This window comes from Molothrus aeneus, chromosome 14, assembly GCF_037042795.1.
Source record: "Molothrus aeneus isolate 106 chromosome 14, BPBGC_Maene_1.0, whole genome shotgun sequence".
NCBI lineage: Eukaryota > Metazoa > Chordata > Aves > Passeriformes > Icteridae > Molothrus > Molothrus aeneus.
Window position 1 is genome coordinate 11,263,401 of NC_089659.1, and position 14,038 is coordinate 11,277,438.

The window sequence follows — 14,038 nt, forward strand, 5'->3', positions numbered from 1 at the left end:
AATCTTTCCTTCTTGTAGGATTAATGATTAAAACTCTTTTCATGCTCCTGACTCCAGCTGATGCAAGGTATTGCCTTTGTGTTTCACCCAGCCACTGTGCACATCCTCCCACTCATACACTGCTGCAAGTTGAAAGCAGCCTGTTTTGGGGAATTTTGGACAGAGGGGGATAGGCACATGCTGTCTCCATATTGCTTCCTTACTGCCTGCTGAGACTCATTGCTTTCAGGGCTGTACAAAAACCTGGTTTCACATGTTCTGCTCTGGGTGCAGCTTTCCATTGTCTAACAGCAGAGCAAGGACAGCGCATGAGATTTTTTTTTTTTTTATGCTGAGAATAATTTTAATCTATTGTAATTGCAGAGGGCTTGGAGGGATGGAGCGTCACTGGTGATTAGTGATAGTGCTACAGTAATAACCTGGCATGAAGTTCCTGGAAAAACAGGAAAGTGTGAGCTGTGGGAAAAAACCCTATCGGTGCTTTGGTGTGCTATGGGAAAGATTACTCACAAAACCATCTGGACTATGGAGAGTTGAGTTTCAAAGATCAGATCCTGGCATTGGGCAGCATTTTCAGGCTTGACATATGTGAATCCCCATTCTTGTGAGAACACCTGTGTGAATCTCCCTGGGAATGATGTAAATGTCCTGCTGAAATTGAGGGAGGTCATGTTAGCCTGCATGTAAGGGATTTGAAGATCTCTAGGAGGTGCTTCCCCTCCGTTAGAGCTGTGTGCTGCCCACGTTAGTCTGTTGTTCTGAGAGTGTTCTCACACGGTGCCTGCTTTAGGACACTCGCAGGAGTTCAGACATCCCAATATGTGCTTTGAAAAGAGCCATAAACCCAACTGCTCGCTGCTGACGCATGTAACCTTGCACAAGAAAGGCTCACAGGGGAAAGTCAAAGAACTTAAAGGGAAGTTATGTCCCAGCTCAGCTTTAGAAGCATTAGACAGCTTTCTTCTTCTTTATCAAAGAGTGATAATCAACTTTCTTCTTAGTGACAGAAGTAGCTGTAAAATAGTTCTTTTCTCTCCCACCCTGCCTTTTTTCTTGTGAGTTTCTTTAAAGTTTGTTTTCCTTGTATGTACACAACTGCTTCACTGTGTGACTTGATGGAGAGACTCTTTCCTAAAATAACCATTAAAAAAAGTCTGTAAAGCTTTTGTTGTCATACACAGAACTGCACTTGCTTATTATTTTAATATTTAGCTTTAATTCTGGTGTTTTTGTTTAGAAATAGTTCGTCCAATTAAGATACAGGATAAGGGATTGCAATGTTAAAAATATAATCCTGGGAGGTTATTAATTCTTGCAAAGAAACAAATTTTGTTGGAGTGTTCATTTTTTTCAGTGCATTGGGAAATGATACCAAAGAGAGAAATACAGGGTGCAGCAGCTCCTTGTCTAGATCAAGCTTGGGTAATTTTCTTGAGGCTGAGAACCAGCCTATAGATTAGTAGTTTAATGTTGTGACCAAAGTGTCAGTGCAGAATCACTGACAATGGTTTTCTGCAGCCCTTCTTTGAGAGGTGATGGGCGACAAGTTGGATATCCCAAGAAGAGCCAGTGTGGCCCAAGTCTGTATCAGTCAGTTGTGACTACTGATGTTTTCTCATTCCAAATATGGTTTTTGTTCACCAGCCAAACATTTTGTATTACTGTTTTTATTGTTGACAGTGTTTTATCTATGTCTTTATCTGATATGACTCCAGGTACTTTTGTTTGCTGTGGCACATTAACTGGTGTGAATTTTTGTGCAGCAGTTTTTCATCTATTTTGACATGTGTATCTGTCATTTTTATCAATTTTTGCCAAGACCAGACTGGGTAGACTCTTCATCACAGTATTTGTTCTGGAATAGTCTGTGTGAACCCCTTCACATGAATTCTCTTTCTTGGTGGCTGAACAGCCCTGTGTTTTCGGAAAAGGAAGATTTCATTTATTTATATGCTGATGGAACAATTTATTAAAATGCTGGCAATAGTCAGTCACTTGTTAATTGTTTTCATTGCATTCCAGTGCAAATACCCTGACTGATATCATAAGCTTGGCCAAGTGCTGGGCAAACTGAGAGAACCTCTGCTGCTGTATGCAGGGCAAGTAGAAAAAGAGCAACCAAGACCCAGAGATCCAGAGAGGTGCAGCTGGTTTTGCCCATGATGACATAGGAAGACTCTCTGAGCTGGGAGTGACATGGAGGTTTCTGACTTTAGGCTCAAAGTATTGCTTTTGTTCATTGCTCAACCGTCCTGATCTCAGAGACCAGCTCACTCTCCCACAAGACATCATTCTGATTTTGGTTATGAAAGGGTCTGTTTAATTTTTTAAACTGTTCTGGTGTTCTCCACTATAAGCTTTTCTGCCTCAGTAAGCCCAAACTTTCCTATCTTTTTTTTCTGTTAAAGCTGACTGAAAAGTATGTGTGGATGAGGAGTTGGCACAGGCCAGCCAGATTTGCTTTTAAGGGTACATTTCATGACTTAATCTTTTTAATCCATTCAGAGTTTCTTTTATATTCAGTCCCTCAGAGAGAACAAATATCTCTAATTTTTCACATCCTCAGTGGAAGGAATTAAGCAGTCTGAGGCTCTGTCTGCTGGATTTACTTCTGATCTACTGGAAAATGTATTCTCTGTTTCTTGCAGGTTTACAAAGATACCATTGGTATGATTTCTGTTAGGTCCTGGGCATTAATGATTGGGGGTCTGATGAAGCTCGACATTGACTTTACCCTTGTAATTTGCTTCCAACATTTGTTGTGTCCTTCAGTACTCAATCTTTGGCACTGGGAATAATCAGGCTAATGATCTTGCTCTTGCATTTGGGCTTCTCCAGCGTGTTTGAAAGTTTTGTTCTACTAGCAGCACCAACTTTGCTGCTCTACCTGCAAGAAGGCACCTGTCTGCTTCCTTAGTTGTGTTGCTCTTGGAAGGGGAGAGGAGTAACAACATGAGTCCTTCTTACCCTTGTACAGCCCCACTGTGCTCCTTGTTCATGCCTCCCTCACCTTCTGCCTTCATCCTTTGATCTGGAGCTGCTTAGGATTTGTTTCATGTCTATCTTCCTCTGTTGCTTTTCCTCTGAGAGCACACTGAAAGAATAATGGGAGTGTTGGAGAAATAAAAAGCAATCTGGGAACAGAGCTTGGGTGTAAAGGAAAGGTTGTAGATGGGAGAGGGGAGATGTAGCAGGACACAGCACAAACATGACAAAAGTTTCTTTTTCTGCCTAACACATTTAAATCTGTGAAGTTTGCCACAACTCTAATGTCAGTCAGGTACTTCGGTCATATGGACAAACTCTATGAGTTTGTGCATGAAGAGTCTTTCTCTTTTTTGTTCTAATTATTATTTAGAGAGTCCTAATGAGCCATGATTGTGCTTCAGGCTAACAGCTGTCCAAGGGATTAAAAATCAGGGGGAACAGTTATTTGAGTGCATTATTGCTTTATCTTCATTACTGCCAAAATCTGAAGGGTACTATTACTGTAAGCTGACTATAATAAGTTGCATCTGATTTTCTTTTAATTAGTGAATTGTTACCTCCTGAAATACTGGTTAATGCCAATTAAGAAACTGTTATGTGATAGGTCTGATGTAGTTCTGGTAAAATCCCTCACTGTCTGAATAAAGGGAGGGGAGAAAAAAGAGTAAGTTAACTTTTTTCTTGATGTTTTTGACTTCCTACCACACTTTGTTTAATAAGTACAAAGGGATTCAAATTCCATGGCTGCTGTTGAAGGTTACTTTGGACAGCTCTTTTCCCTAGCCCTCAATAATTCTTCCTGTTCAAAAGGATGTGGGGTTTATGAGTCTGACTGTTGTGTTAAGCAAAGTTGTAGGCAATGTGGAGCATAGGAGTTTCTATGTCAGTCCTGATGACTGCCTTCAAAGCCCCAGAAAGTGATGAAGGGATAAATCCTCACAGGGATTGGCTTCTTAATGCTGAAAGAAAAAGTCACATGTTGTCTCTGACTGTACTTGACACATCTGGTGAGATTTTTTCAACACTGAACACGGCGTTTATGGTTGATGACCTTTTGGATCAGTAAACAGGAGGTGGAAAACAGGGCTTCTGGAGCTAAATGCAGTAACTTCAACAAGTTAAAATAAGATGCTTGACGCTAACAGAGTGATCTTTCTACTTTAGAAACAGCAGGCCTTCTAATACATTGTAGTAGCTTATGTAATAATCAGTGAAAATAGGTAAAACATACATAAATTTCAAAAAAATTGACATGCCATTGTCATAATTTTTACGTATCATTTGAAAGGCAAATTATGTTCTATAGTAATTTCCTCTATTCTCTGCAGCTTTCATTCTTGGCTGTCAGCAAATGGCTCATTAGGAGATAATATTAAATTCGCTAGTGTATATAAGGAATGGGCCCCTGAGCCACTGATTAAAAAGCAAGGTAGAGAAGGCCAAAGCATTTAATTGGAAGCATGAGAGCTGTTAATCCTTTTGTTTTTTTCCAGTCAACAAATTGCTGTTAAATGAAAGAAGGAGAAAGACTGTGCTTTTTCAGAACGTAAAAGGTTTGTGAGGAGATCCTTCAGGCCCTCCTGCCTTGCCCCTTGTGAATGCAGAATAATTCACTGGGAGGGGACAGTTATGACACACCAGAAGTGCTTCAAGTATTGCAGAGTGTAAATATGAAGGTTTGAAAATGAGGAAATGACAGATAATGCACACTTGTGACTGTGTCTGTACCTCCTAGCAATTTTTGGTAGTGACATTAATGTTTTGAGAAGCATTTAACAACATCGCCTGAATTGCTTTTTTGGACAACTGGCAGTCAGAAAAAGTGGCAAGATGTTTTTCATCTGTTGATTCAGCCCTCCTTGATGACATTGTATTTTGTTGTGAAAGGATGAAAGCACCTTCCCAAGTTCATGGCTGTGTAGGAAGAAGGTGCAGTCACTCTGGTTACTCCAGAAAAAGCCTTTTGAGCAATACTTTGATAAATGTCCTCTGTGGCAAAAGGCTTCTGCAAGGCTTGTCCCCGACCTGGTTCAGTTGTGGCTTGCACCATTCTTGGCTGTGTTGTTTGCTGTGACTTTTCTATTTGGTGACCATGGCTGGGGCAAGGGATTTCTACTCTGAGCACTAGAGTCTAGTGTCTGGCAGAATGGTGTCAGCCATAGTTTGGCCTCTAAGCTTTAAGTCCATAAAGTTTTGAGTACTAATGTGTAGTAGCATAAGAGATTGAACAAAAATAGATGTGTGGAGAAATGAAGAGGACCTGTTTTCAAGGGTTTTAACAAGGGACCCCCCAGGAAACAAAGGGAGCACAGAAAGAGCGCCCTTAAAACAATGACTGCAACAAATAAACATGCATGCATGAAGTGTTCAGTAAAAAATGAGCTTTGGAGCATGGGAGGGAGATCCATAGGGTAGTTCAACTCTGCAAACTGTTTTGATAAAAAAAAAAAAGAAAAAAGCCCAGTGAGAGAAAAGGAACATATAAATATATAATGGCTATAAATCACTGGGTTATTCAATTATTCATATCCATACAAACCCCCTGTGTTTATTCTAAGAGAGAAAAAACCAAAAAGGATTATTTCTCTTAGTTGTTTTTTATTATAAGGAATAGAGAAACAATGGTAAGTGATCTTGGTTCTTTCACGGCATTTGTAGTGTTCATTTATTTTGAGTGCATTACTGAGTCAGTTCACTGGCAAAATTTTTTAAACAATAGCATTAACCTTTCAGCAAATGGCACAGAGCAATGGTGAGAAACAATTTTGCTTTTCAAATCATGTACTCCTGGTGGACAGACACATGCTCTGTAACCTTGAGGACATGTCAGAAGTTCTCCCCTCCTTCTGTGGATGCCTTGCAGTAGTGTCATGGGTAGGGATTATTCACTGAATAACTGCAAATAAAAATAAGAGGAAGCCTGCTAGCATTCATGCTGAAAACTTGACATTAATTAGATAAATGTTTCAGTATGAATTATTTCCTTAAATCCTTGTAATGGGACAATATTTCCTGCCAATGTAGTTTGATTGACCTCAGGGAAGGTGAATCCCTGCAATGGAGAACTTGGCCTGTGATTTCTTTATAATACAGTATTGGCTGTAATTTACTATCCATTTTTTATCCCGTTAATCCCAAATTAAATGCTTGGCAGTAGCCATTATATGGCTTGGATGACTTGCCAAGTCTGAGAGTGTGTACACTGCCAGCTGTCATGGTGCCCAGCTGACCCTGGTGCTCTCAGAGCATGCACCTTCAGCAGTGGTGCCATCTCTGCAGAGAGGAGTCTGCTGGGAACCATCAAGAATTAATCCCTCCCCACCTGCAGCAAGTCAGATGCCCATAATGTTTAATTATTAATGGTACCCCTCAGCTGATTATTCCTTATCCTCCAGGCTTTGGTGGAGCTCCCTGCCTCCTCATGCTGGAGCAGTTGCGTAATGTTTGCCATGTTGAAATGCCTACGAGAGGAAGCAGGGCGTAGTACATACCCTGAGCAGGAGAGCACCCATTCTGTGTGTCTTTGCTTTTGCATAAACAGGATCTTTAATGCTATTTAATGTGGCAATCTGTTTATGAATTATGTAGCTCTGCATTTCACACACTCTGGTTATAGTATCTGAATTTTAGTCAGCCCTTTCTAACTGCTGCTACGGATTTTGCTGTTGCAACAAATACCTCTAGCTCCTTCTATAAGTAGGATCAAGTCTTCATCTAAATCGGGGACACATTTTACCCTTTTTGTTTTTCTCATCGAAATACTTGATGACCTCTGCTAAGAGAATTTCGTGCTGAGCTAAAGTATTTTTGATTTTGAAGTGGCATTTTGTTAAGAGTTCTTTCTCTGGCTTCCTGGGGAAGCAGCCTTTCTCATTACTATCACTTCAATATCTTTATATGCCTACTTACAGCTTCTTATATTTACTTTTGAGTAATCAGTGACTGAGCTGTATCATTGGAGTATTGTTAACAGGCACAAAGGGGGCTGATTCAGAAATTTTTGAGTTCAGGTCAACTCTTTTAGTTGATCTTTGTGAGCCTTGTGTAAGATTGATAGTAGTGGAAGCACACTAAGTAACTCCCTGTCCACACTGCTGTCAGTCTGAATGCTGAATCTCTTTGATTATGGTTGAATCCTGTCAAGTTTTCTAAGAGAAATTACTGTAATGGCCCTTGCAGCTTGGGAGGAATAATTCAGAATTTGTAACTAAGTCATTACTCTGGGAAACCTGCTGCTTTGAACCTTTCTGTGCAGCCCTTCCCTGATGCCATCAAACTGTCTCCAGTTGATACTTAGCTTGGGTTGCAAACTCTTATTCATTGCTCAGTGAAAACAGCCTAGAGACTAAATATTGGTGTTTTCTTCATTTTGCGTGTTAGTTTATCTGTTTTGTTGTTGTTGTAGTACATAAACTGTGTAGAAAACGCTCTCAGAACAGAGACTGACTGCACTCCTGAACCTCACAGGATTTAGCTCTGAAAATACTGAAGGAGAGCTTAATTTTTGAAGATGAGTGAGCAGCAATGCAATCGCTCATGAGGTATGCACACTTACTCCTACACAATTTAAGTCTTCAGTCAGAATATTAAGCACTTAATTGAAACACACAAAGTGTTGGTAGTATTTTCATGGTGCTCAGCTTGTTCTTCAGGACCTGCTTATTCCTGCCAACAATTGAGTAAACATGAGAAGTCTTATTTTCTTTCAGCTTGAATTGAGGAGTTCTCCAATGAGTACACAAACACAAGCCAGTGTATTCTGGGTATTTTGTTCCCCTCTTCTGTCTTGATGCAACTGAAATAGAACATACAACTGAAATAAAACAGTACATACCTCTGTTGACTTCTGTCACTGATCCTGTCTCAGAGAATGCAGGCAATGTTGTTTAATTAGGATAAGGAAGGACTTCAAGACTGCCTCTGTAATCATTACTAAAATTTTCAAAGCCATTTCCTCTAAAGTGCTTTGAAGACTAGTTCTCAACACTCAAGTTAAATATGATGGAATTAATTTTGTAGATGGCCTCATCATAGAATGCATGATAGCATCAGCTCTGTGAAGAGTATTCCAGTTAGTGTGTTAATTTTAATTATATAGAAAAAAGATCTGTTTTACCCTGATAAGTTGGTGCTTGCCATTGCTATAGATTTTTTTGGATGTTCTCCAGAGCAGGTAGAAGGTTAGCTAATTTTAATATATGAATAGAGAAGGGAATATTATTCATACCCTCCCCCCAAACAAAACTATTTAACACTGCTTGGACGAGTAAATTATAGGCTGCAAACAAATGATACTGTTCACACCTAGACTTTACATGGGCCTTTGAATACACAATGATAACTACTTTCTTTAGAATTCCCATAGCAACAGGACAACAGCAACAAAATAGTAACACAGATGTAAAGTGATACATTGGTGACATTCCTCTTATCTTGTCCTTTGGGTAGACTTTCTCTTGCTCTCTGCTGCAGTTGAGTATCTTCTCTCCTGTGCAAAGGCTCTCCAGCTCAGATCTGCTGCAAGGTGCTCAGGTGTCTCTGTGTGCCAATGCTTTGAGGGTGTCCAAATCCTTCCTGGCTGACCATGCCCTTCTGTCCAGGCAGGAGAGGAGCTCAGCCGGTGCAGCCTGTGAGCAGGCTGAGGATGAGTCTTCCCCTGCCACCATGGGCATGAGGAGCCTTCTTTTTCTGGTGACAACTGGGCTGAACCCCTCAGTAAACAGAGAATAGTGGATGACAGGGAAAGTTTACTCCTGTACCTTGTTTGAAATTGGCTTTCCCCTTGAGGTGTATTTTTTGAATGCTCTGTATCCTGTTCCTTATGGATGTCTTCCAGTGTGAGATATCTGATGATCTCAAGGAAACTTTGTTAGCTGTGTTATAGGGATGCATTGCCAAACAGGTGCTGTTTGTATGCACCTTTTTGTTTTGTTTGTGTTTGCAGTTAATTCATGTTTGATACCATTTCTGTCTCAGTTCTTGGCAATGTTGACGTTTTTCCTACTAAAGATACATTGAAAGTATTGATATTGACAATGTTTATGGAAGGGTGCTAGCTGAAATGGGAAGCTTCATTTCTGAAATTCCACTATTTATAAATTTATTTTCCTCCACTGTAGACCACCAAGACATTTAGAAGTTAAATATGTAATACAGATATTTTGTAATGAAATTGTGGACACTAGTAAAATCAGAATGTTTTATTTTACTTTCTGTAGTATTGTCATTTATGGCCGTGTGAAAAGTGAAGCATTTTGGTCAACTGATAAACTGAAAATTAAGTATTCTTGATACTGTCACAATTAGAGACCAGGGAAATTCTGTTCTTAAAAACTAAGAAAAGTATTGTATTAGGCCAGATCAGAACACTAATTAATAAAATTTTAAAATGCTGTTGGAACCTGTGCTTGCATAATGTGCGTGGGACTTCTACTCCACCTGAGCCCTGGACATTAATAATATCACATGCTCTTTAAGTTTTACAGGTGGATAATGCATTATGTGAATTTTGCAGTCTTCTGATAGTCTTGAATGTACCCTTGATCTTACTTTATGAAAGAGACTGAATGGTAGACCTTGATTTATCTTTGCTGTACCTTTTATCATATTGTCTTCTTTATTTTCATGTCATCTCTACCTTTGCTTTTGCTTCTCTGATCTAAGAAGTCCCAACATCTTCAGTCTCTGCTGATACAGAAGAATCAGCATGACTTTAATCAATGTGGTTGCCTATCTTTGGGACTTTTGTAATCCTGCTACGTCCTGTTAGAAGTGGTGTGACCCAAATTAAATAGAACACCTCATTCTTTTTTATGTGCTCTCCTCCCCTTTGAAGTACATTTCGAACATGAGTATTTCTTTTTCTTCTTTCTTCTTCCTTCAGTTGCAAGAAAAAGATGCATTCAGCAAGGCAGAGACAGTATCTCTTTTGAATGGGAGATTTTTCCTTGCAAAGACTTTGGGCATGTCACTTGAAATCAAGTGGAAGACAGTGCCAGTAGCTTGCAAGTATTGTACCCAATGTAAAAGTACAAGTTCCTTTTGAATAATGTATTATTTATCATGCATTAAACTATTAATAGAGTGAAGAGTCTAAGATTGCCTAAGACAAAAGTTGGGAATTTGTTTGGAAGGAAAAATGCTGTTGTTAAGTGAAACTTTTTAATGCATTTTCTTTGACCCACATTTTTGAGGATTCTGTTGTTGTTTTGGAAATGGATCTCATTTAATTTGGGGAATGAAGGAGGACTATTTGTAATTTCTATATTTATCTTCAGATCCTAAATGTCCTTACTAGCCACAGCAAGTGCATACAAGATGACTGGTAAAAGTACTTTCCTAGCTTCTTACTGAATGAAAGAGTAAGAGTAAAAATTCTCTTATTCCTTTGTATTTTGTGGTTGGAACTGGCTATCATTGGCCACTGATATGGCTTTTGCTTTTTCCAAAGCAAGAAACACTCCTACTTGAGTTAAAAGACTGAGTCCCCTGAAGAAAGCAAAACCTTGTAGAGCCAGAGAGTCAATGCCTTGCAGGATCAGTCTTGCAAAATGTGCCCAATTTTGCTGTGTTTCAAGTTACTGGCTTGCACTTCTTGTTGAAGCATGTTCTGTGGAGGGCCTCAGTTTACCTTTTTTGGATGCTGGTTGGCTGTTTGTGGAGATTTATTGGAGAATCATTGAAGTTAAAAGAGAAAAGTGGAGAAAAGTAGATATTTAGAACTAAAAAGGTTGAAGTGAAGTTTTCCTAACACAAGCAACGCTGCTTTTGGCAGCCTGGAATGACTCCTTGTTCAGCAGGGAGGTTTTGTTTAAATGAGACCAAGGAGGAGATGAGGACCCAGCCAAACTTATGGGACTGATCTCTGAGGAGAATCATAAAAAGCCTGTGCTTACCCTGTGATTTATCTAGTCAAGTTTGAGAAGGGTACAAAGATGCTTTAATTTTCCTGTGTCATGATAGTGAGAAGGACAAATGGTATAGTGCAGAAAATACCTTACCTTCCCATCTCATCCATTTTAACAATGTGAACTGTTTTTAAATGGAAAAAGAGAATTTCTTTCCTTTTTTTCTTTCCTTTTTTTTTTTTTCTCCCCACTAAGAGCTTTCAAGTGTGAAGAATTCATTGTGCATCCTTTGGTTTACTTGTTTTGAATTTCCAGTAACTGGATCCAGGAGCATGACTGATGCATCATGTCCAAGAGAACCACTGGACATGTTAACTGAAGAACTAGTCTGCACCACTGACTAACCTAATTCTGGGAGCTTTAACTTGTCTGAAAGGAAAGGAATGGAACTGTGAAAACTGTCTTGACACTTGGTCATTTCTTTTTGATGCTAATGGGGTTAACATCCTCCTCTGTCATCGTGAATTAAAAAAACTTATCGGTTGGTTTTTAGCCCACAGGGCTATTAAATGGAATCATCAAATGCAAATGAAGCCCCTGGTAAAGTCCCTTGAAGTTTTTCTCTTAGTAAAATAATGACACAAATGAATACATTGCAATGTAGATCATTGGAAGGTAGCAAGACCAGAAACAGGAAATAGTATCAGTGATGAAAATAGTAGTTGTGGTAGGGAAACAATCTGTTTTCTCCAGCAATATCAGCCTAGTATGGAGTTGTCCCTCAAATGCTTGAACATTTAGGTACCTACTGTTAGGTATTATATTGCATTTAGGTCGGAAAAGACCCTGAAGATGATGGTCCAACCATTAACCCAGCACTGCCAAGGCCACCACTAAACCACGTCCCCCAGGTGCCACATCAATATGTCTTTAAACATCTCCAGGGGTGGTGACTTAATCACTCCCTTGGGCAACCTGTTCCAGTGTTAGACAACCTTTTCAGTGAAGAAGTTTCTCCTAATGTCAAATATATACCTTTGCTGTGCATGTACACCCATATACAGACAGATTTTGAGGTGTACAATGTTAAATGAAGACAACAATTCAGTGTCCCATCCCTGGTTTGACAGACAGGCCAGTACCTGGGTTGTCTTCTAGTTCCAGCCCTGTTCTATGTTTCTTCGAAGGTATTTTACATGCAATGGAAAAATAAGGTGAAACAATATACCAGCTGAAGTGATTCAGTCTGTCTCACACAGGAACGACTTGTGGTTGTTTGTTTGTTTGTTTGGGTTTTTATTGAGGAAGGTGTATATGTGAGAGGCAATTTAATAAAATGTCATGTGGAAACTAATCCTATTACCACCCTTTCTCAGAGAAAACAGGCTCAGGCATGTGGTGCTCTCATCACTGCAGGACTTCTTCCAGCACAAAGGCATCTTCCAGTGCTCCTGGCCTGTGGGTAATCTCTCTCCTGTACTTCTGCCTCCAGGGCACTTTTCAACATTTTGTACTTAGCATTGCAATTTGGTGAATGCTAATTACCACTATAAAGATGGCCCCTGTGTGCTGATTAGGACGTGTCTTTATCCCTAACTAAAGGAAGATTGCATATCACTGTCAGAGCGTTTAAACTGGTGAACTTGATTGATCATTCCAACGTGTCACTCGGTACCGTGCAGCGTTTTAGTACGCTAAAGTTGATGTAGATGACTGTAGAAACATGATGAGTAAGGCTATATGAATCTTTCATAATGAAGCATGAAATAGGATAGAATTCTCCTGGACTCCAATCTTGCAGACACTGATTTAATGGAGCAATATCCCCTAGTAAAAGAAAATTGAAGCCAGTAATAAGCACTGAAGCTGACTCAAAATTTGTTGTCAAAACTGGTTTTGAATTACTAAAGAGGAAAAAAAAGGAAGTGGTGTAGACTGTATGTGTGTATATATATATATATTTATATATATATATGTATGCACGTGTCTTTGTATTCAAATGTAGTTACCTTTCCAAAACAGGAATTTTCTCCTATGTTTTATGATTTAAAGGATTTTTTTAAAAATATTTTGTAGGAGTTATTACAGGAGGGGGAAAATAGCAATTTCAAAAGAATGTTATGGAAGTTATTTGGGCAAAAACAACTTGTGAAAAGAAAACTAAAGTGCTCTTAATAGTATGAGTTTTCTTGAAATTTGTAGACTTAGTCCAAAAATGTCAAACATAAAAGGACATGTTTCAATTTAACTGGAAGTAGCTTGTGGGAAATATAGTTATGTGAAACATCTCAATTTATATCAAATTGGTATATTTTTTTTAAGTAGAGAAGTCTAAGTGTCAAGTGAGTCAGCTTATGAACTGTGTGCCAGGCTGTATTAATAAGTGAGAAAATGAAAATAATAATTTCAAATGATTCACAATGTCTGTGGGTATGATATGTGCTTTCACTTGCCAGAGCCATCCTTCTTGTTTAGGAAGACATGGAAACAAATGGTGAGATTAACAGAAACATGACAGCTGGAGATATTCAGGTTTATGGCAGATCTGGAAGGCAGCCTCTGCTTGTCTTCTCAAATACAGATGGGGGAGTTGGGGACATTGTGGGGTGTATCTGAACCCTTATCTGGGCACTCTCCTACCCATACAGCTCTACCTGGCTCAGGTGTCCTTGTGGAGTGGCACCAGCTTCCAGTGGAGGCTTCTCCAAGTCCCCGAGGAGGGATGGGACATCACAGCATAGAGACTGACCAGGGTGTATTTTCATTTCACCTTCTTTTCCCTATCCTTCCTAGCCTCTGTTATTTATACAATAGACAAGCAAATTTAAAGCAGGAAAACATTCTATTTTTCCTGCTTGTATATCAATCCTTTTAATAAATAGTGCTTCTCTTGTCAGGGGTTTTATTAACATCTATAAACTGCTTGGGCTGTATTTTAAAAAAGGACAAAAACCTTGTTATGTTGTTTTTGCTGACCTTCCTCCTTAAAGTGATGTGACTGATGGCATAATAGGTAATAGGGGGAGATTGTGCATTAATATTTAATAGGGATAGATAGGTTTATTACTGAAACATGTAAAATACCCTCACAGCTGCCAGCTGTAATTACTGCCTCTGTCTAGATGGTGCATGTGCATTTGTGTGTTTATGGAATTAAGCTTAGAAAGTCAAGATGTCCAAAGTTAAGCATTTAAATAGCCTGT

General features: G+C 39.2%; 1 protein-coding gene across 1 annotated transcript in view; it reads left to right on the forward strand.

Annotated features, from left to right (window-relative positions):
- The window catches only part of IL1RAPL2 (interleukin 1 receptor accessory protein like 2), a 337,482-nt gene that overhangs the window by 103,079 nt on the left and 220,365 nt on the right, over nucleotides 1–14,038 (forward strand). The window lies entirely within an intron of this gene.